Below are 21,091 nucleotides of genomic sequence, written 5' to 3' on the forward strand. Positions count from 1 at the left end.
TGTACATTCCTTGGCATTACTGTCTGCTATATCTAATTATTATTGTGTTAAAACACGGAATTACGAGCCCTTAGGTATACACTTCTCTCCCTTATTTCATTGAACGAGGGTCTCGTACTAGCAGACTTAGTGTGTTTAGGTTGTATAAGAGGGTCAATTAATCAGCTGCCCGTTCATAATAAGTTCACGTGCTACGTGACGCCAAACATGCGAATAAGAGTGTTTTCACACTCGTTGTTTGGCTTATAGATGGCGCTTACTGTCACTCCTACTTCTAAATTCACGTATAAACCCCAAAAAGTGGATGGAGGGATGGCCGCTGTGATAGCTCAGTGGTTAGAGCATCGAACGCGTTATTCGAAGGTCGTGGGTTCGATTCCTGCTCACAGCTGGTAATTTTTTCATCCACTTTTCTTTCTTCTTATTTACAATCCATTGGTTCTAATAACTTCCCCTGTACATTCCTTGGCATTACTGTCTCTTATATCTCATTAATATTGTGTTAAAACACGGAAATACGAGCCCTTAGGTATACACTTCTCTCCCTTATTTCATTGAACAAGGGTCTCGTACTGGCAGACTTGGTGTGTTTAGGTTGTATAAGAGGGACAATTAATCAGCTGCCCGCTCATAATAAGTTCACGTGCTACGTGACGCTAAACATGCGAATAAGAGTGTTTTCACACTCGTTGTTTGGCTTATAGATGGCGCTGACTGTCACTCCTACTTCTAAATTCACGTATAAACCCCAAAAAGTGGATGGAGGGCCGGCTGCTGTGATAGCTCAGTGGTTAGAGCATCGAACGCGTTATTCGAAGGTCGTGGGTTCGATTCCTGCTCACAGCAGGTAATTTTTTCATCCACTTTTCTTGTTTCTTATTTACATTCCATTGGTTCTAATAACTTCCCCTGTACATTCCTTGGCATTACTGTCTGCTATATCCAATTATTATTGTGTTAAAACACGGAAATACGAGCCCTTAGGTATACACTTCTCTCCCTTATTTCATTGAACGAGGGTCTCGTACTAGCAGACTTAGTGTGTTTAGGTTGTATAAGAGGGACAATAATCAGCTGCCCGTTCATAATAAGTTCACGTGCTACGTGACGCCAAACATGCGAATAAGAGTGTTTTCACACTCGTTGTTTGGCTTACAGATGGCGCACTGTCACTCCTACTTCTAAATTCACATATAAACCCCAAAAAGTGGATGGAGGGACGGCCGCTGTGATAGCTAAGTGGTTAGAGATTCGAACGCGTTATTCGAAAGTCGTGGGTTCGATTCCTGCTCACAGCTGGTAATTTTTTCATCCACTTTTCTTGTTTCTTATTTACATTCCATTGGTTCTAATAACTTCCCCTGTACATTCCTTGGCATTACTGTCTGTTATATCTCATTAATAATGTGTTAAAACACGGACATACGAGCCCTTAGGTATACACTTCTCTCCCTTATTGCATTCAACGAGGGTCTCGTACTGGCAGACTTGGTGTGTTTAGGTTGTATAAGAGGGACAATTAAACAGCTGCCCGCTCATAATAATTTCACGTGCTACGTGACGCCAACCATGCGAATAAGAGTGTTTTCACACTCGTTGTTTGGCTTATAGATGGCGCTGACTGTCACTCCTACTTCTAAATTCACGTATTAACCCCAAAAAGTGGATGGAGGGACGGCCGCTGTGATAGCTCAGTGGTTAGAGCATCGAACTCGTTATTCGAAGGTCGTGGGTTCGATTCCTGCTCACAGCTGGTAATTTTTTCATCCACTTTCCTTTCTTCTTATTCACAATCCATTGGTTCTAATAACTTCCCCTGTACATTCCTTGGCATTACTGTCTGCTATATTCAATTATTATTGTGTTAAAACACGGAAATACGAGCCCTTAGGTATACACTTCTCTCCCTTATTTCATTGAACGAGGGTCTCGTACTGGCAGACTTGGTGTGTTTAGGTTGTATAAGAGGGACAATTAATCAGCTGCCCGCTCATAATAGTTTCACGTGCTACGTGACGCCAAACATGCCAATAAGAGTGTTTTCACACTCGTTGTTTGGCTCATAGATGGCGCTGACTGTCACTCCTACTTCATAAACGAATAACATTACAAATGGAATACGAAACTGAAAATATGAGCATGGAATCAAAGTCTGGCAGCTCGTATTTAAATGACAAACAAATAATAAATATAGCCGCAAGAGTCGAGGAAGAAGTAGGCGAAATACCAGGCAAGGACTGGGAGTATAGTGAGCTGTTACATCTAATGACGAAGGAGATAGGGAAAGAGAAGAAAACTGTTTGCTGGAAAGGAAAAAGGAAGCCAAAAAGTTGGTGGAACAAGGAAATCCGGGAGGCGATCGAGAAGCGACGCGAAGCCTCACGGGAGCATAGAAAGGCAAAAAAGGAGAAGCGGCCGCAGGATGAAGTCAAAAAAATATGGGAAATATATTTAGAGAAAAAATCCCTTGTACAGAAATTGGTAGAGGCAAAAATGAAAGGTGAAAGTGAACGCTGGATGACAGAGATACCCGAAAAAAAGGAGGCCGCGCCTTGGATTTTTTGGAGCCACATAAAGGCGCTAGGTAGGAAGTCTGTCACAACGCAACAACATATTCTAGATGAAGGAGGAAATCAATTGGAAGGGTACGAAGCGCTAGGTTACATCCAAAAGGTAACAGCCGATTCGTTTCAAAAGAGCGTCCAGGGGATCCCCCCGGTGAGTAAAAGTGTGGCGGAGAAAGCAACAGAGGAAGAGCTAGTACTTGATAATTTCAACTGGAAAAAGGCCGAAGGAAAAATTCCAAAGCGCACTGCCGCGGGTTTAGATGGGATTCCCGTTGGCCTCATTAACGAACTAGGACATAACACTAAAGAAGCATTGTTAAAAGCAGTAGAAAAAAGCTTAAAGGACGGACAAATACCGGACAGTTGGCGACAAAGTAGAATGAACTTAATCTATAAAGGCAAGGGAGAAAAGGACAAGATTCGCTCGTATAGACCACTAACCATTACATCGGTACTATACAGGATGGCGATGCAAGCAGTAAAAATGAAAATAGAAACATGGGCCGAACATAACGATATTTTGGGAGAACTTCAGAACGGATTTCGAGTCGACAGGCGGTTAGACGATAACCTGTGTGTTCTCACTCAGTGTATAGAAATATCCAAAATAGAGAATAGGCCCTTGTACGTGGCTTTTCTAGACATCACTGGGGCATACGACAACGTTAATCAGGAAATTTTGTGGGATATATTGAAAGGAATGGGCATGGGCGACGACTGTATACAGCTTTTGAGGGAGATATACCGAGAAAATACAGTTTGCATAGAGTGGGAAGGAATGCGTAGCAAAGAGAACGTTGAGGTTAGCAGGGGTCTGAGACAGGGATGTCCTTTGTCCCCGCTGTTATTCATGCTGTACATGGTGAGTATGGAAAAAGCGCTAGAAGGTAGCAACATTGGTTTTAATCTGTCACACAAACAGGGCGGCATGATGATTGAGCAGAAGCTTCCAGGTTTATTTTATGCGGACGATATCGTCTTATTTGCGGACAGTCGAGATGATATACAGCAGCTGGCGAATATATGCGGAAGGGAAGGTGAAGCTCTTGGACTAGGATTCAGTGTAACGAAGTGTGGATTGATGGTATTCAATGATCCCTGTGATCATACGGTGTCCATACAAGGCCAAGAAATACCGAGGGTAAGTGAATACAAGTACCTTGGAGTATGGGTAAATGAGAGTGATAGATACATGGAGGTACAGGAAAAAGCCTCGGCAGCAAAAGGAAAGAGGAATGCGGCAATAATGAAGCACAGAGCGTTGTGGGGATACAATAGGTATGAGGTGCTTCGAGGTCTGTGGAAGGGTGTAAAGGTTCCAGGGCTTACTTTTGGGAACTCAGTGGTGTGCATGAGGGCAGAGGTGCAAGCGGGAATGGATGTAAATCAAAGGACTGTGGGACGCCTCGCGTTGGGTGCTCACGGAAAGACGACAAACGAGGCTGTAAAGGGCGATATGGGGTGGGCAGGTTTTGAGGCGAGGGAAGCGCAGAGCAAAATAAGGTTCGAAGAAAGGCTAAGAAATATGAAGGAGAGTAGATGGGCAGAGAAGGTGTTCCGTTATTTGTATAGGAAGAGCGTGGACACACAGTGGAGAAAAAGAACTAGAAGACTCACTAGTAGGTATACGGCTGGTATTGTAAGCCATATGTCAACAAAGAGCGTTAAGGGAAAAGTCAGGGAGGCGGAGAGGATTTACTGGATGGCAGCTATGGAGAAAAAACCGGCTTTGAGTAACTACCGAAAGGGCAAAAATGAAATAAGGAGGGAGGCATTTTACGATAATTCAAGGGGAAGCGCTTTACTGTTTGAAGCGAGATCGGGTTGACTTAGAACGCGTAGTTATAAAGCAAGATTCAGTAAAGAAGAAGAACAATGCACATGCTGCGGGAAAGATAAGGAAACGGCGGAGCATGTTCTGATTGAATGTGAAGATATCCACCCAGGTGTACGTTTGGGCACGAGCCTACAGGAAGCCTTGGGTTTTAGGGACAACAATGGAAAGCTGAACACACCCGCGATTGAAATAAGTAAGAGACGGTTAGAGTATTGGTGGCAGAAAATTAGAGAGACAGGACAAAAATAAATATTGGAAAAATAAAATATGGACAGTGTGCCGTAAATGGCAGAGAACTTAAGCTGAAAATTTACCTTTTTTTCCATTAAGATAGAATTTATCGAAGTAGAGGCATTAGGCCAACATAAAAAGAAAAAAAGGTTTTTTTTTTGTCGAGCCTGGTGGCATACTTGTCACCACCCCGTTATAAAGGGGACGCTCATAGCATCCATCCATCCATCCACTTCTAAATTCACGTATACACCCCAAAAAGTGGATGGAGGGACGGCCGCTGTGATAGCTCAGTGGTTAGAGAATCGAACGCGTTATTCGAAGGTGGTGGGTTCGATTCCTGCTCACATCTGGTAATTTTTTCATCCACATTTCTTTCTTCCTATTTACATTCCATTGGTTCTAATAACTTCCCCTGTACATTCCTTGGCATTACTGTCTGTTATATCTCATTAATATTGTGTTAAAACACGGAAATACGAGCCCTTAGGTATACACTTCTCTCCCTTATTTCATTGAACGAGGGTCTCGTACTGGCAGACTTGGTGGGTTTAGGTTGTATAAGAGGGACAATTAATCAGCTGCCCGCTCATAATAAGTTCACGTGCTGCGTGACGCCAAACATGCGAATAAGAGTGTTTTCACACTCGTTGTTTGGCTTATAGATGGCGCTGACTGCCACTCCTACTTCTAAATTCACGTATAAACCCCAAAAAGTGGATGGAGGGACGGCCGCTGTGATAGCTCAGTGGTTAGAGCATCGCACACGTTTTTTCGAAGGTCGTGCGGTTCGATTCCTGCTCACAGCTAGTAATTTTTTCATCCTCTTTTCTTTCTTCTTATTTACATTCCATTGGTTCTAATAACTTCCCCTGTACATTCCTTGGCATTACTGTCTGTTATATCTCATTATTATTTTGTTAAAACACGGAAATACGAGCCCTTAGGTATACACTTCTCTCCCTTATTTCATTCAACGAGGGTCTCGTACTGGCAGACTTGGTGTGCTTAGGTTGTATAAGAGGGACAATTAATCAGCTGCCCGCTCATAATAAGTTCACGTGCTACGTGACGCCAAACATGCGAATAAGAGTGTTTTTACACTCGTTGTTTGGCTTATAGATGGCGCTGACTGTCACTCCTACTTCTAAATTCACGTATAAACCCCAAAAAGTGGATGAAGGGACGGCCGCTGTGATAGCTCAGTGGTTAGAGCATCGAACGCGTTATTTGAAGGTCGTGGGTTCGATTCCTGCTCACAGCTGGTAATTTTTTCATCCACTTTTCTTCTTATTTACAATCCATTGGTTCTAATAACTTCCCCTGTAGATTCCTTGGCATTACTGTCTGTTATATCTCATTAATATTGTGTTAAAACACGGAAATACGAGCCGTTAGGTATACACTTCTCTCCCTTATTTCATCGAACGAGGGTCTCGAACTGGCAGACTTGGTGTGTTTAGGTTGTATAAGAGGGACAATTAATCAGCTGCCCGCACATAATAAGTTCACGTGCTACGTGACGCCAAACATGCAAATAAGAGTGTTTTCACACTCGTCGTTTGGCTCATAGATGGCGCTGACTGTCACTCCTACTTCTAAATTCACGTATACACCCCAAAAAGTGGATGGAGGGACGGCCGCTGTGATAGCTCAGCGGTTAGAGAATCGAACGCGTTATTTGTTGGTCGTGGGTTCGATTCCTGCTCACAGCTGGCAATTTTTTCATCCACTTTTCTTTCTTCTTATTTACATTCCATTGGTTCTGATAACTTCCCCTGTACATTCCTTGGCATTACTGTCTGTTATATCTCATTAATATTGTGTTAAAACACGGAAATACGAGCCCTTAGGTATACACTTCTCTCCCTTATTGCATTCAACGAGGGTCTCGTACTGGCAGACTTGGTGTGTTTAGGTTGTATAAGAGGGACAATTAATCAGCTGCCCGCTCATAATAAGTTCACGTGCTACGTGACGCCAAACATGCGAATAAGAGTGTTTTCACACTCGTTGTTTGGCTTATAGATGGCGCTGACTGTCACTTCTACTTCTAAATTCACGTATAAACCCCAAAAGTGGATGGAGGGACGGCCGCTGTTATAGCTCAGTGGTTAGAGCATCGCACGCGTTTTTCGAAGGTCGTGGGTTCGATTCCTGCTCACGGCTGTTAATTTTTTCATCCACTTTTCTTTCTTCTTATTTACATTCCATTGGTTCTAATACCTTCCCCTGTACATTTCTTGGCATTACTGTCTGTTATATCTCATTAATATTGTGTTAAAACACGGAAATACGAGCCCTTAGGTATACACTTCTCTCCCTTGTTTCATTGAACTAGGGTCTCGAACTGGCAGACTTGGTGTGTTTAGGTTGTATAAGAGGGACAATTAATCAGCTGCCCGCTCATAATAAGTTCACGTGCTACGTGACGCCAAACATGCGAATAAGAGTGTTTTCACACTCATTGTTCGGCTTATAGATGGCGCTGACTGTCACTCCTACTTCTAAATTCACGTATAAACCCCAAAAAGTGGATGGAGGGACGGCCGCTGTGATAGCTCAGTGGTTAGAGCATCGCACGCGTTTTTCGAAGGTCGTGGGTTCGATTCCTGCTCACAGCTGGTAATTTTTTCATCCACTTTTCTTGTTTCTTATTTACATTCTATTGGTTCTAATAACTTCCCCTGTACATTCCTTGGCATTACTGTCTGTTATATCTCATTAATATTGTGTTAAAACACGGACATAGGAGCCCTTAGGTATACACTTCTCTCCCTTATTGCATTCAACGAGGGTCTCGTACTGGCAGACTTGGTGTGTTTAGGTTGTATAAGAGGGACAATTAAACAGCTGCCCGCTCATAATAATTTCACGTGCTACGTGACGCCAACCATGCGAATAAGAGTGTTTTCACACTCGTTGTTTGGCTTATAGATGGCGCTGACTGTCACTCCTACTTCTAAATTCACGTATAAACCCCAAAAAGTGGATGGAGGGACGGCCGCTGTGATAGCTCAGTGGTTAGAGCATCGAACCCGTTATTCGAAGGTCGTGGGTTCGATTCCTGCTCACAGCTGGTAATTTTTTCATCCACTTTTCTTTCTTCTTATTTACAATCCATTGGTTCTAATAACTTCCCCTGTAGATTCCTTGGCATTACTGTCTGTTATATCTCATTATTATTGTGTTAAAACACGGAAATACGAGCCCTTAGGTATACACCTCTCCCTTATTTCATTGAACGAGGGTCTCGAACTGGCAGACTTGGTGTGTTTAGGTTGTATAAGAGGGACAATAATCAGCTGCCGGCTCATAATAAGTTCACGTGCTACGTGACGCCAAACATGCGAATAAGAGTGTTTTCACACTCGTTGTTTGGCTTATAGATGGCGCTGACTGTCACTCCTACTTCTAAATTCACGTATAAACCCCAAAAAGTGGATGGAGGGACGGCTGCTGTGATAGCTCAGTGGTTAGAGCATCGAACGCGTTATTCGAAGGTCATGGGTTTGATTCCTGCTCACAGCTGGTAATTTTTTCATCCACTTTTCTTTCTTCTTATTTACAATCCATTGGTTCTAATAACTTCCCCTGTAGATTCCTTGGCATTACTGTCTGTTATATCTCATTAATATTGTGTTAAAACACGGAAATACGAGCCCTTAGGTATACACTTCTCTCCCTTGTTTCATTGAACTAGGGTCTCGAACTGGCAGACTTGGTGTGTTTAGGTTGTATAAGAGGGACAATTAATCAGCTGCCCGCTCATAATAAGTTCACGTGCTACGTGACGCCAAACATGCGAATAAGAGTGTTTTCACACTCATTGTTTGGCTTATAGATGGCGCTGACTGTCACTCCTACTTCTAAATTCACGTATAAACCCCAAAAAGTGGATGGAGGGACGGCCGCTGTGATAGCTCAGTGGTTAGAGCATCGAACCCGTTATTCGAAGGTCGTGGGTTCGATTCCTGCTCACAGCTGGTAATTTTTTCATCCACTTTTCTTTCTTCTTATTTACAATCCATTGGTTCTAATAACTTCCCCTGTAGATTCCTTGGCATTACTGTCTGTTATATCTCATTATTATTGTGTTAAAACACGGAAATACGAGCCCTTAGGTATACACCTCTCCCTTATTTCATTGAACGAGGGTCTCGAACTGGCAGACTTGGTGTGTTTAGGTTGTATAAGAGGGACAATAATCAGCTGCCGGCTCATAATAAGTTCACGTGCTACGTGACGCCAAACATGCGAATAAGAGTGTTTTCACACTCGTTGTTTGGCTTATAGATGGCGCTGACTGTCACTCCTACTTCTAAATTCACGTATAAACCCCAAAAAGTGGATGGAGGGACGGCTGCTGTGATAGCTCAGTGGTTAGAGCATCGAACGCGTTATTCGAAGGTCATGGGTTTGATTCCTGCTCACAGCTGGTAATTTTTTCATCCACTTTTCTTTCTTCTTATTTACAATCCATTGGTTCTAATAATTTCCCCTGTAGATTCCTTGGCATTACTGTCTGTTATATCTTATTATTATTGTGTTAAAACACGGAAATACGAGCCCTTAGGTATACACTTCTCTCCCTTATTTCATTCAACGAGGGTCTCGTACTGGCAGACTTGGTGTGTTTAGGTTGTATAAGAGGGACAATTAATCAGCTGCCCGCTCATAATAAGTTCACGTGCTACGTGACGCCAAACATGCGAATAAGAGTGTTTTCACACTCGTTGTTTGGCTTATAGATGGCGCTGACTGTCACTCCTACTTCTAAATTCACGTATAAACCCCAAAAAGTGGATGGAGGGACGGCTGCTGTGATAGCTCAGTGATTAGAGCATCGAACGCGTTATTCGAAGGTCGTGGGTTCGATTCCTGCTCACAGCTGGTAATTTTTTCATCCACTTTTCTTTCTTCTTATTTACATTCCATTGGTTCTCATAACTTCCCCTGTACATTCCTTGGCATTACTGTCTGCTATATCTAATTATAATTGTGTTAAAACACGGAAATACGAGCCTCTAGGTATACACTTCTCTCCCTTATTTCATTGAACGAGGGTCTCGTACTAGCAGACTTAGTGTGTTTAGGTTGTATAAGAGGGACAATTAATCAGCTGCCCGTTCATAATAAGTTCACGTGCTACGTGACGCCAAACATGCGAATAAGAGTGTTTTCACACTCGTTGTTTGGCTTATAGATGGCGCTGACTGTCACTCCTACTTCTAAATTCACGTATAAACCCCAAAAAGTGGATGGAGGGACGGCCGCTGTGATAGCTCAGTGGTTAGAGCATCGCACGCGTTTTTTCGAAGGTCGTGCGGTTCGATTCCTGCTCACAGCTAGTAATTTTTTCATCCTGTTTTCTTTCTTCTTATTTACATTCCATTGGTTCTAATAACTTCCCCTGTACATTCCTTGGCATTACTGTCTGTTATATCTCATTATTATTGTGTTAAAACACGGAAATACGAGCCCTTAGGTATACACTTCTCTCCCTTATTTCATTCAACGAGGGTCTCGTACTGGCAGACTTGGTGTGTTTAGGTTGTATAAGAGGGACAATTAATCAGCTGCCCGCTCATAATAAGTTCACGTGCTACGTGACGCCAAACATGCGAATAAGAGTGTTTTCACACTTGTTGTTTGGCTTATAGATGGCGCTGACTGTCACTCCTACTTCTAAATTCACGTATAAACCCCAAAAAGTGGATGGAGGGACGGCTGCTGTGATAGCTCAGTGGTTAGAGCATCGAACGCGTTATTCGAAGGTCGTGGGTTCGATTCCTGCTCACAGCTGGTAATTTTTTCATCCACTTTTCTTTCTTCTTATTTACATTCCATTGGTTCTCATAACTTCCCCTGTACATTCCTTGGCATTACTGTCTGCTATATCTAATTATTATTGTGTTAAAACACGGAAATACGAGCCCTTAGGTATACACTTCTCTCCCTTATTTCATTGAACGAGGGTCTCGTACTAGCAGACTTAGTGTGTTTAGGTTGTATAAGAGGGTCAATTAATCAGCTGCCCGTTCATAATAAGTTCACGTGCTACGTGACGCCAAACATGCGAATAAGAGTGTTTTCACACTCGTTGTTTGGCTTATAGATGGCGCTTACTGTCACTCCTACTTCTAAATTCACGTATAAACCCCAAAAAGTGGATGGAGGGATGGCCGCTGTGATAGCTCAGTGGTTAGAGCATCGAACACGTTATTCGAAGGTCGTGGGTTCGATTCCTGCTCACAGCTGGTAATTTTTTCATCCACTTTTCTTTCTTCTTATTTACAATCCATTGGTTCTAATAACTTCCCCTGTACATTCCTTGGCATTACTGTCTCTTATATCTCATTAATATTGTGTTAAAACACGGAAATACGAGCCCTTAGGTATACACTTCTCTCCCTTATTTCATTGAACAAGGGTCTCGTACTGGCAGACTTGGTGTGTTTAGGTTGTATAAGAGGGACAATTAATCAGCTGCCCGCTCATAATAAGTTCACGTGCTACGTGACGCTAAACATGCGAATAAGAGTGTTTTCACACTCGTTGTTTGGCTTATAGATGGCGCTGACTGTCACTCCTACTTCTAAATTCACGTATAAACCCCAAAAAGTGGATGGAGGGCCGGCTGCTGTGATAGCTCAGTGGTTAGAGCATCGAACGCGTTATTCGAAGGTCGTGGGTTCGATTCCTGCTCACAGCAGGTAATTTTTTCATCCACTTTTCTTTCTTCTTATTCACATTCCATTGGTTTTAATAACTTCCCCTGTACATTCCTTGGCATTACTGTCTGCTATATCCAATTATTATTGTGTTAAAACACGGAAATACGAGCCCTTAGGTATACACTTCTCTCCCTTATTTCATTGAACGAGGGTCTCGTACTAGCAGACTTAGTGTGTTTAGGTTGTATAAGAGGGACAATAATCAGCTGCCCGTTCATAATAAGTTCACGTGCTACGTGACGCCAAACATGCGAATAAGAGTGTTTTCACACTCGTTGTTTGGCTTACAGATGGCGCACTGTCACTCCTACTTCTAAATTCACATATAAACCCCAAAAAGTGGATGGAGGGACGGCCGCTGTGATAGCTAAGTGGTTAGAGATTCGAACGCGTTATTCGAAAGTCGTGGGTTCGATTCCTGCTCACAGCTGGTAATTTTTTCATCCACGTTTCTTTCTTCCTATTTACATTCCATTGGTTCTAATAACTTCCCCTGTACATTTTTTGGCATTACTGTCTGTTATATCTCATTAATATTGTGTTAAAACACGGAAATACGAGCCCTTAGGTATACACTTCTCTCCCTTATTTCATTGAACGAGGGTCTCGTACTGGCATACTTGGTGTGTTTAGGTTGTATAAGAGGGACAATTAATCAGCTGCCCGCTCATAATAAGTTCACGTGCTACGTGACGCCAAACATGTGAATAAGAGTGTTTTCACACTCGTTGTTTGGCTTATAGATGGCGCTGACTGTCACTCCTACTTCTAAATTCACGTATAAACCCCAAAAAGTGGATGGAGGGACGGCCGCTGTGATAGCTCAGTGGTTAGAGCATCGCACGCGTTTTTTCGAAGGTCGTGCGGTTCGATTCCTGCTCACAGCTAGTAATTTTTTCATCCTGTTTTCTTTCTTCTTATTTACATTCCATTGGTTCTAATAACTTCCCCTGTACATTCCTTGGCATTACTGTCTGTTATATCTCATTATATTGTGTTAAAACACGGAAATACGAGCCCTTAGGTATACACTTCTCTCCCTTATTTCATTCAACGAGGGTCTCGTACTGGCAGACTTGGTGTGTTTAGGTTGTATAAGAGGGACAATTAATCAGCTGCCCGCTCATAATAAGTTCACGTGCTACGTGACGCCAAACATGGGAATAAGAGTGTTTTCACACTCGTTGTTTGGCTTATAGATGGCGCTGACTGTCACTCCTACTTCTAAATTCACGTATAAACCCCAAAAAGTGGATGGAGGGACGGCTGCTGTGATAGCTCAGTGGTTAGAGCATCGAACGCGTTATTCGAAGGTCGTGGGTTCGATTCCTGCTCACAGCTGGTAATTTTTTCATCCACTTTTCTTTCTTCTTATTTACATTCCATTGGTTCTAATAACTTCCCCTGTACATTCCTTGGCATTACTGTCTCTTATATCTCATTAATATTGTGTTAAAACACGGAAATACGAGCCCTTAGGTATACACTTCTCTCCCTTATTTCATTGAACGAGGGTCTCGTACTGGCAGAGTTGGTGTGTTTAGGTTGTATAAGAGGGACAATTAATCAGCTGCCCGCTCATAATAAGTTCACGTGCTACGTGACGCCAAACATGCGAATAAGAGTGTTTTCACACTCGTTGTTTGGCTTATAGATGGCGCTGACTGTCACTCCTACTTCTAAATTCACGTATAAACCCCAAAAAGTGGATGGAGGGACGGCTGCTGTGATAGCTCAGTGGTTAGAGCATCGAACGCGTTATTCGAAGGTCGTGGGTTCGATTTCTGCTCACAGCTGGTAATTTTTTCATCCACTTTTCTTTCTTCTTATTCACATTCCATTGGTTCTAATAACTTTCCCTGTACATTCCTTGGCATTACTGTCTGCTATATTCAATTATTATTGTGTTAAAACACGGAAATACGAGCCCTTAGGTATACACTTCTCTCCCTTATTTCATTGAACGAGGGTCTCGTACTGGCAGACTTGGTGTGTTTAGGTTGTATAAGAGGGACAATTAATCAGCTGCCCGCTCATAATAGTTTCACGTGCTACGTGACGCCAACCATGCGAATAAGAGTGTTTTCACACTCGTTGTTTGGCTTATAGATGGCACTGACTGTCACTCCTACTTCTAAATTCACGTATAAACCCCAAAAAGTGGATGGAGGGACGGCCGCTGTGATAGCTCAGTGGTTAGAGCATCGAACGCGTTATTCGAAGGTCGTGGGTTCGATTCCTGCTCACAGCTGGTAATTTTTTCATCCACTTTTCTTTCTTCTTATTTACAATCCATTGGTTCTAATAACTTCCCCTGTAGATTACTTGGCATTACTGTCTGTTACATCTCATTAATATTGTGTTAAAACACGGAAATACGAGCCCTTAGGTATACACTTCTCTCCCTTATTTCATTGAACGAGGGTCTCGAACTGGCAGACTTGGTGTGTTTAGGTTGTATAAGAGGGACAATTAATCAGCTGCCCGCTCATAATAAGTTCGCGTGCTACGTGACGCCAAACATGCCAATAAGAGTGTTTTCACACTCGTTGTTTGGCTCATAGATGGCGCTGACTGTCACTCCTACTTCATAAACGAATAACATTACAAATGGGATACGAAACTGAAAATATGAGCATGGAATCAAAGTCTGGCAGCTCGTATTTAAATGACAAACAAATAATAAATATAGCCGCAAGAGTCGAGGAAGAAGTAGGCGAAATACCAGGCAAGGACTGGGAGTATAGTGAGCTGTTACATCTAATGACGAAGGAGATAGGGAAAGAGAAGAAAAGTGTTTGCTGGAAAGGAAAAAGGAAGCCAAAAAGTTGGTGGAACAAGGAAATCCGGGAGGCGATCGAGAAGCGACGCGAAGCCTCACGGGAGCATAGAAAGGCAAAAAAGGAGAAGCGGCCGCAGGATGAAGTCAAAAAAATATGGGAAATATATTTAGAGAAAAAATCCCTTGTACAGAAATTGGTAGAGGCAAAAATGAAAGGTGAAAGTGAACGCTGGATGACAGAGATACCCGAAAAAAAGGAGGCCGCGCCTTGGATTTTTTGGAGCCACATAAAGGCGCTAGGTAGGAAGTCTGTCACAACGCAACAACATATTCTAGATGAAGGAGGAAATCAATTGGAAGGGTACGAAGCGCTAGGTTACATCCAAAAGGTAACAGCCGATTCGTTTCAAAAGAGCGTCCAGGGGATCCCCCCGGTGAGTAAAAGTGTGGCGGAGAAAGCAACAGAGGAAGAGCTAGTACTTGATAATTTCAACTGGAAAAAGGCCGAAGGAAAAATTCCAAAGCGCACTGCCGCGGGTTTAGATGGGATTCCCGTTGGCCTCATTAACGAACTAGGACATAACACTAAAGAAGCATTGTTAAAAGCAGTAGAAAAAAGCTTAAAGGACGGACAAATACCGGACAGTTGGCGACAAAGTAGAATGAACTTAATCTATAAAGGCAAGGGAGAAAAGGACAAGATTCGCTCGTATAGACCACTAACCATTACATCGGTACTATACAGGATGGCGATGCAAGCAGTAAAAATGAAAATAGAAACATGGGCCGAACATAACGATATTTTGGGAGAACTTCAGAACGGATTTCGAGTCGACAGGCGGTTAGACGATAACCTGTGTGTTCTCACTCAGTGTATAGAAATATCCAAAATAGAGAATAGGCCCTTGTACGTGGCTTTTCTAGACATCACTGGGGCATACGACAACGTTAATCAGGAAATTTTGTGGGATATATTGAAAGGAATGGGCATGGGCGACGACTGTATACAGCTTTTGAGGGAGATATACCGAGAAAATACAGCTTGCATAGAGTGGGAAGGAATGCGTAGCAAAGAGAACGTTGAGGTTAGCAGGGGTCTGAGACAGGGATGTCCTTTGTCCCCGCTGTTATTCAAGCTGTACATGGTGAGTATGGAAAAAGCGCTAGAAGGTAGCAACATTGGTTTTAATCTGTCACACAAACAGGGCGGCATGATGATTGAGCAGAAGCTTCCAGGTTTATTTTATGCGGACGATATCGTCTTATTTGCGGACAGTCGAGATGATATACAGCAGCTGGCGAATATATGCGGAAGGGAAGGTGAAGCTCTTGGACTACGATTCAGTGTAACGAAGTGTGGATTGATGGTATTCAATGATCCCTGTGATCATACGGTGTCCATACAAGGCCAAGAAATACCGAGGGTAAGTGAATACAAGTACCTTGGAGTATGGGTAAATGAGAGTGATAGATACATGGAGGTACAGGAAAAAGCCTCGGCAGCAAAAGGAAAGAGGAATGCGGCAATAATGAAGCACAGAGCGTTGTGGGGATACAATAGGTATGAGGTGCTTCGAGGTCTGTGGAAGGGTGTAATGGTTCCAGGGCTTACTTTTGGGAACTCAGTGGTGTGCATGAGGGCAGAGGTGCAAGCGGGAATGGATGTAAATCAAAGGACTGTGGGACGCCTCGCGTTGGGTGCTCACGGAAAGACGACAAACGAGGCTGTAAAGGGCGATATGGGGTGGGCAGGTTTTGAGGCGAGGGAAGCGCAGAGCAAAATAAGGTTCGAAGAAAGGCTAAGAAATATGAAGGAGAGTAGATGGGCAGAGAAGGTGTTCCGTTATTTGTATAGGAAGAGCGTGGACACACAGTGGAGAAAAAGAACTAGAAGACTCACTAGTAGGTATACGGCTGGTATTGTAAGCCATATGTCAACAAAGAGCGTTAAGGGAAAAGTCAGGGAGGCGGAGAGGATTTACTGGATGGCAGCTATGGAGAAAAAACCGGCTTTGAGTAACTACCGAAAGGGCAAAAATGAAATAAGGAGGGAGGCATTTTACGATAATTCAAGGGGAAGCGCTTTACTGTTTGAAGCGAGATCGGGTTGACTTAGAACGCGTAGTTATAAAGCAAGATTCAGTAAAGAAGAAGAACAATGCACATGCTGCGGGAAAGATAAGGAAACGGCGGAGCATGTTCTGATTGAATGTGGAGATATCCACCCAGGTGTACGTTTGGGCACGAGCCTACAGGAAGCCTTGGGTTTTAGGGACAACAATGGAAAGCTGAACACACCCGCGATTGAAATAAGTAAGAGACGGTTAGAGTATTGGTGGCAGAAAATTAGAGAGACAGGACAAAAATAAATATTGGAAAAATAAAATATGGACAGTGTGCCGTAAATGGCAGAGAACTTAAGCTGAAAATTTACCTTTTTTTCCATTAAGATAGAATTTATCGAAGTAGAGGCATTAGGCCAACATAAAAAGAAAAAAAGGTTTTTTTTTTTGTCGAGCCTGGTGGCATACTTGTCACCACCCCGTTATAAAGGGGACGCTCATAGCATCCATCCATCCATCCACTTCTAAATTCACGTATACACCCCAAAAAGTGGATGGAGGGACGGCCGCTGTGATAGCTCAGTGGTTAGAGAATCGAACGCGTTATTCGAAGGTGGTGGGTTCGATTCCTGCTCACATCTGGTAATTTTTTCATCCACATTTCTTTCTTCCTATTTACATTCCATTGGTTCTAATAACTTCCCCTGTACATTCCTTGGCATTACTGTCTGTTATATCTCATTAATATTGTGTTAAAACACGGAAATACGAGCCCTTAGGTATACACTTCTCTCCCTTATTTCATTGAACGAGGGTCTCGTACTGGCAGACTTGGTGGGTTTAGGTTGTATAAGAGGGACAATTAATCAGCTGCCCGCTCATAATAAGTTCACGTGCTGCGTGACGCCAAACATGCGAATAAGAGTGTTTTCACACTCGTTGTTTGGCTTATAGATGGCGCTGACTGCCACTCCTACTTCTAAATTCACGTATGAACCCCAAAAAGTGGATGGAGGGACGGCCGCTGTGATAGCTCAGTGGTTAGAGCATCGCACACGTTTTTTCGAAGGTCGTGCGGTTCGATTCCTGCTCACAGCTAGTAATTTTTTCATCCTCTTTTCTTTCTTCTTATTTACATTCCATTGGTTCTAATAACTTCCCCTGTACATTCCTTGGCATTACTGTCTGTTATATCTCATTAATATTTTGTTAAAACACGGAAATACGAGCCCTTAGGTATACACTTCTCTCCCTTATTTCATTCAACGAGGGTCTCGTACTGGCAGACTTGGTGTGTTTAGGTTGTATAAGAAGGACAATTAATCAGCTGCCCGCTCATAATAAGTTCACGTGCTACGTGACGCCAAACATGCGAATAAGAGTGTTTTTACACTCGTTGTTTGGCTTATAGATGGCGCTGACTGTCACTCCTACTTCTAAATTCACGTATACACCCCAAAAAGTGGATGGAGGGACGGCCGCTGTGATAGCTCAGCGGTTAGAGAATCGAACGCGTTATTCGTTGGTCGTGGGTTCGATTCCTGCTCACAGCTGGCAATTTTTTCATCCACTTTTCTTTCTTATTTACATTCCATTGGTTCTAATAACTTCCCCTGTACATTCCTTGGCATTACTGTCTGTTATATCTCATTAATATTGTGTTAAAACACGGAAATACGAGCCCTTAGGTATACACTTCTCTCCCTTATTGCATTCAACGAGGGTCTCGTACTGGCAGACTTGGTGTGTTTAGGTTGTATAAGAGGGACAATTAATCAGCTGCCCGCTCATAATAAGTTCACGTGCTACGTGACGCCAAACATGCGAATAAGAGTGTTTTCACACTCGTTGTTTGGCTTATAGATGGCGCTGACTGTCACTTCTACTTCTAAATTCACGTATAAACCCCAAAAGTGGATGGAGGGACGGCCGCTGTTATAGCTCAGTGGTTAGAGCATCGCACGCGTTTTTCGAAGGTCGTGGGTTCGATTCCTGCTCACGGCTGTTAATTTTTTCATCCACTTTTCTTTCTTCTTATTTACATTCCATTGGTTCTAATACCTTCCCCTGTACATTTCTTGGCATTACTGTCTGTTATATCTCATTAATATTGTGTTAAAACACGGAAATACGAGCCCTTAGGTATACACTTCTCTCCCTTGTTTCATTGAACTAGGGTCTCGAACTGGCAGACTTGGTGTGTTTAGGTTGTATAAGAGGGACAATTAATCAGCTGCCCGCTCATAATAAGTTCACGTGCTACGTGACGCCAAACATGCGAATAAGAGTGTTTTCACACTCATTGTTTGGCTTATAGATGGCGCTGACTGTCACTCCTACTTCTAAATTCACGTATAAACCCCAAAAAGTGGATGGAGGGACGGCCGCTGTGATAGCTCAGTGGTTAGAGCATCGCACGCGTTTTTCGAAGGTCGTGGGTTCGATTCCTGCTCACAGCTGGTAATTTTTTCATCCACTTTTCTTGTTTCTTATTTACATTCCATTGGTTCTAATAACTTCCCCTGTACATTCCTTGGCATTATTGTCTGTTATATCTCATTAATATTGTGTTAAAACACGGACATACGAGCCCTTAGGTATACACTTCTCTCCCTTATTGCATTCAACGAGGGTCTCGTACTGGCAGACTTGGTGTGTTTAGGTTGTATAAGAGGGACAATTAAACAGCTGCCCGCTCATAATAATTTCACGTGCTACGTGACGCCAACCATGCGAATAAGAGTGTTTTCACACTCGTTGTTTGGCTTATAGATGGCGCTGACTGTCACTCCTACTTCTAAATTCACGTATAAACCCCAAAAAGTGGATGGAGGGACGGCCGCTGTGATAGCTCAGTGGTTAGAGCATCGAACCCGTTATTCGAAGGTCGTGGGTTCGATTCCTGCTCACAGCTGGTAATTTTTTCATCCACTTTTCTTTCTTCTTATTTACAATCCATTGGTTCTAATAACTTCCCCTGTAGATTCCTTGGCATTACTGTCTGTTATATCTCATTATTATTGTGTTAAAACACGGAAATACGAGCCCTTAGGTATACACCTCTCCCTTATTTCATTGAACGAGGGTCTCGAACTGGCAGACTTGGTGTGTTTAGGTTGTATAAGAGGGACAATAATCAGCTGCCGGCTCATAATAAGTTCACGTGCTACGTGACGCCAAACATGCGAATAAGAGTTTTTTCACACTCGTTGTTTGGCTTATAGATGGCGCTGACTGTCACTCCTACTTCTAAATTCACGTATAAACCCCAAAAAGTGGATGGAGGGACGGCTGCTGTGATAGCTCAGTGGTTAGAGCATCGAACGCGTTATTCGAAGGTCATGGGTTTGATTCCTGCTCACAGCTGGTAATTTTTTCATCCACTTTTCTTTCTTCTTATTTACAATCCATTGGTTCTAATAACTTCCCCTGTAGATTCCTTGGCATTACTGTCTGTTATATCTTATTATTATTGTGTTAAAACACGGAAATACGAGCCCTTAGGTATACACTTCTCTCCCTTATTTCATTCAACGAGGGTCTCGTACTGGCAGACTTGGTGTGTTTAGGTTGTATAAGAGGGACAATTAATCAGCTGCCCGCTCATAATAAGTTCACGTGCTACGTGACGCCAAACATGCGAATAAGAGTGTTTTCACACTCGTTGTTTGGCTTATAGATGGCGCTGACTGTCACTCCTACTTCTAAATTCACGTATAAACCCCAAAAAGTGGATGGAGGGACGGCTGCTGTGATAGCTCAGTGATTAGAGCATCGAACGCGTTATTCGAAGGTCGTGGGTTCGATTCCTGCTCACAGCTGGTAATTTTTTCATCCACTTTTCTTTCTTCTTATTTACATTCCATTGGTTCTCATAACTTCCCCTGTACATTCCTTGGCATTACTGTCTGCTATATCTAATTATAATTGTGTTAAAACACGGAAATACGAGCCCTTAGGTATACACTTCTCTCCCTTATTTCATTGAACGAGGGTCTCGTACTAGCAGACTTAGTGTGTTTAGGTTGTATAAGAGGGACAATTAATCAGCTGCCCGTTCATAATAAGTTCACGTGCTACGTGACGCCAAACATGCGAATAAGAGTGTTTTCACACTCGTTGTTTGGCTTATAGATGGCGCTTACTGTCACTCCTACTTCTAAATTCACGTATAAACCCCAAAAAGTGGATGGAGGGACGGCCGCTGTGATAGCTCAGTGGTTAGAGCATCGAACGCGTTATTCGAAGGTCGTGGGTTCGATTCCTGCTCACAGCTGGTAATTTTTTCATCCACTTTTCTTTCTTCTTATTTACATTCCATTGGTTCTAATAACTTCACCTGTACATTCCTTGGCATTACTGTCTCTTATATCTCATTATTATTGTGTTAAAACACGGAAATACGAGCCCTTAGGTATACACTTCTCTCCCTTATTTCATTGAACGAGGGTCTCGTACTGGCAGACTTGGTGTGTTTAGGTTGTATAAGAGGGACAATTAATCAGCTGCCCGCTCATAATAAGTTCACGTGCTACGTGACGCCAAACATGCGAATAAGTGTGTTTTCACACTCGTAGTTTGGCTTATAGATGGCGCTGACTGTCACTCCTACTTCTAAATTCACGTATAAACCCCAAAAAGTGGATGGAGGGACGGCTGCTGTGATATCTCAGTGGTTAGAGCATCGAACGCGTTATTCGAAGGTCGTGGGTTCGATTCCTGCTCACAGCTGGTAATTTTTTCATCCACTTTTCTTTCTTTTTATTTACATTCCATTGGGTCTAATAACTTCCCCTGTACATTCCTTGGCATTACTGTGTGTTATATCTCATTATTATTGTGTTAAAACACGGAAATACGAGCCCTTAGGTATA

At 42.8% G+C, this 21,091-nt stretch overlaps 1 non-coding gene across 1 annotated transcript; it reads left to right on the forward strand.

The window, feature by feature from the left end:
* The first annotated feature begins 1,680 nt into the window (after nucleotides 1-1,680).
* TRNAT-CGU (transfer RNA threonine (anticodon CGU)) lies at nucleotides 1,681-1,753 on the forward strand. Its single transcript has one exon. It is a non-coding gene; the product is annotated as a tRNA-Thr (tRNA).
* Nucleotides 1,754-21,091: the final 19,338 nt, after the last annotated feature.

Source organism: Rhipicephalus microplus, chromosome 3 (assembly GCF_043290135.1).
Source record: "Rhipicephalus microplus isolate Deutch F79 chromosome 3, USDA_Rmic, whole genome shotgun sequence".
Lineage (NCBI taxonomy): Eukaryota > Metazoa > Arthropoda > Arachnida > Ixodida > Ixodidae > Rhipicephalus > Rhipicephalus microplus.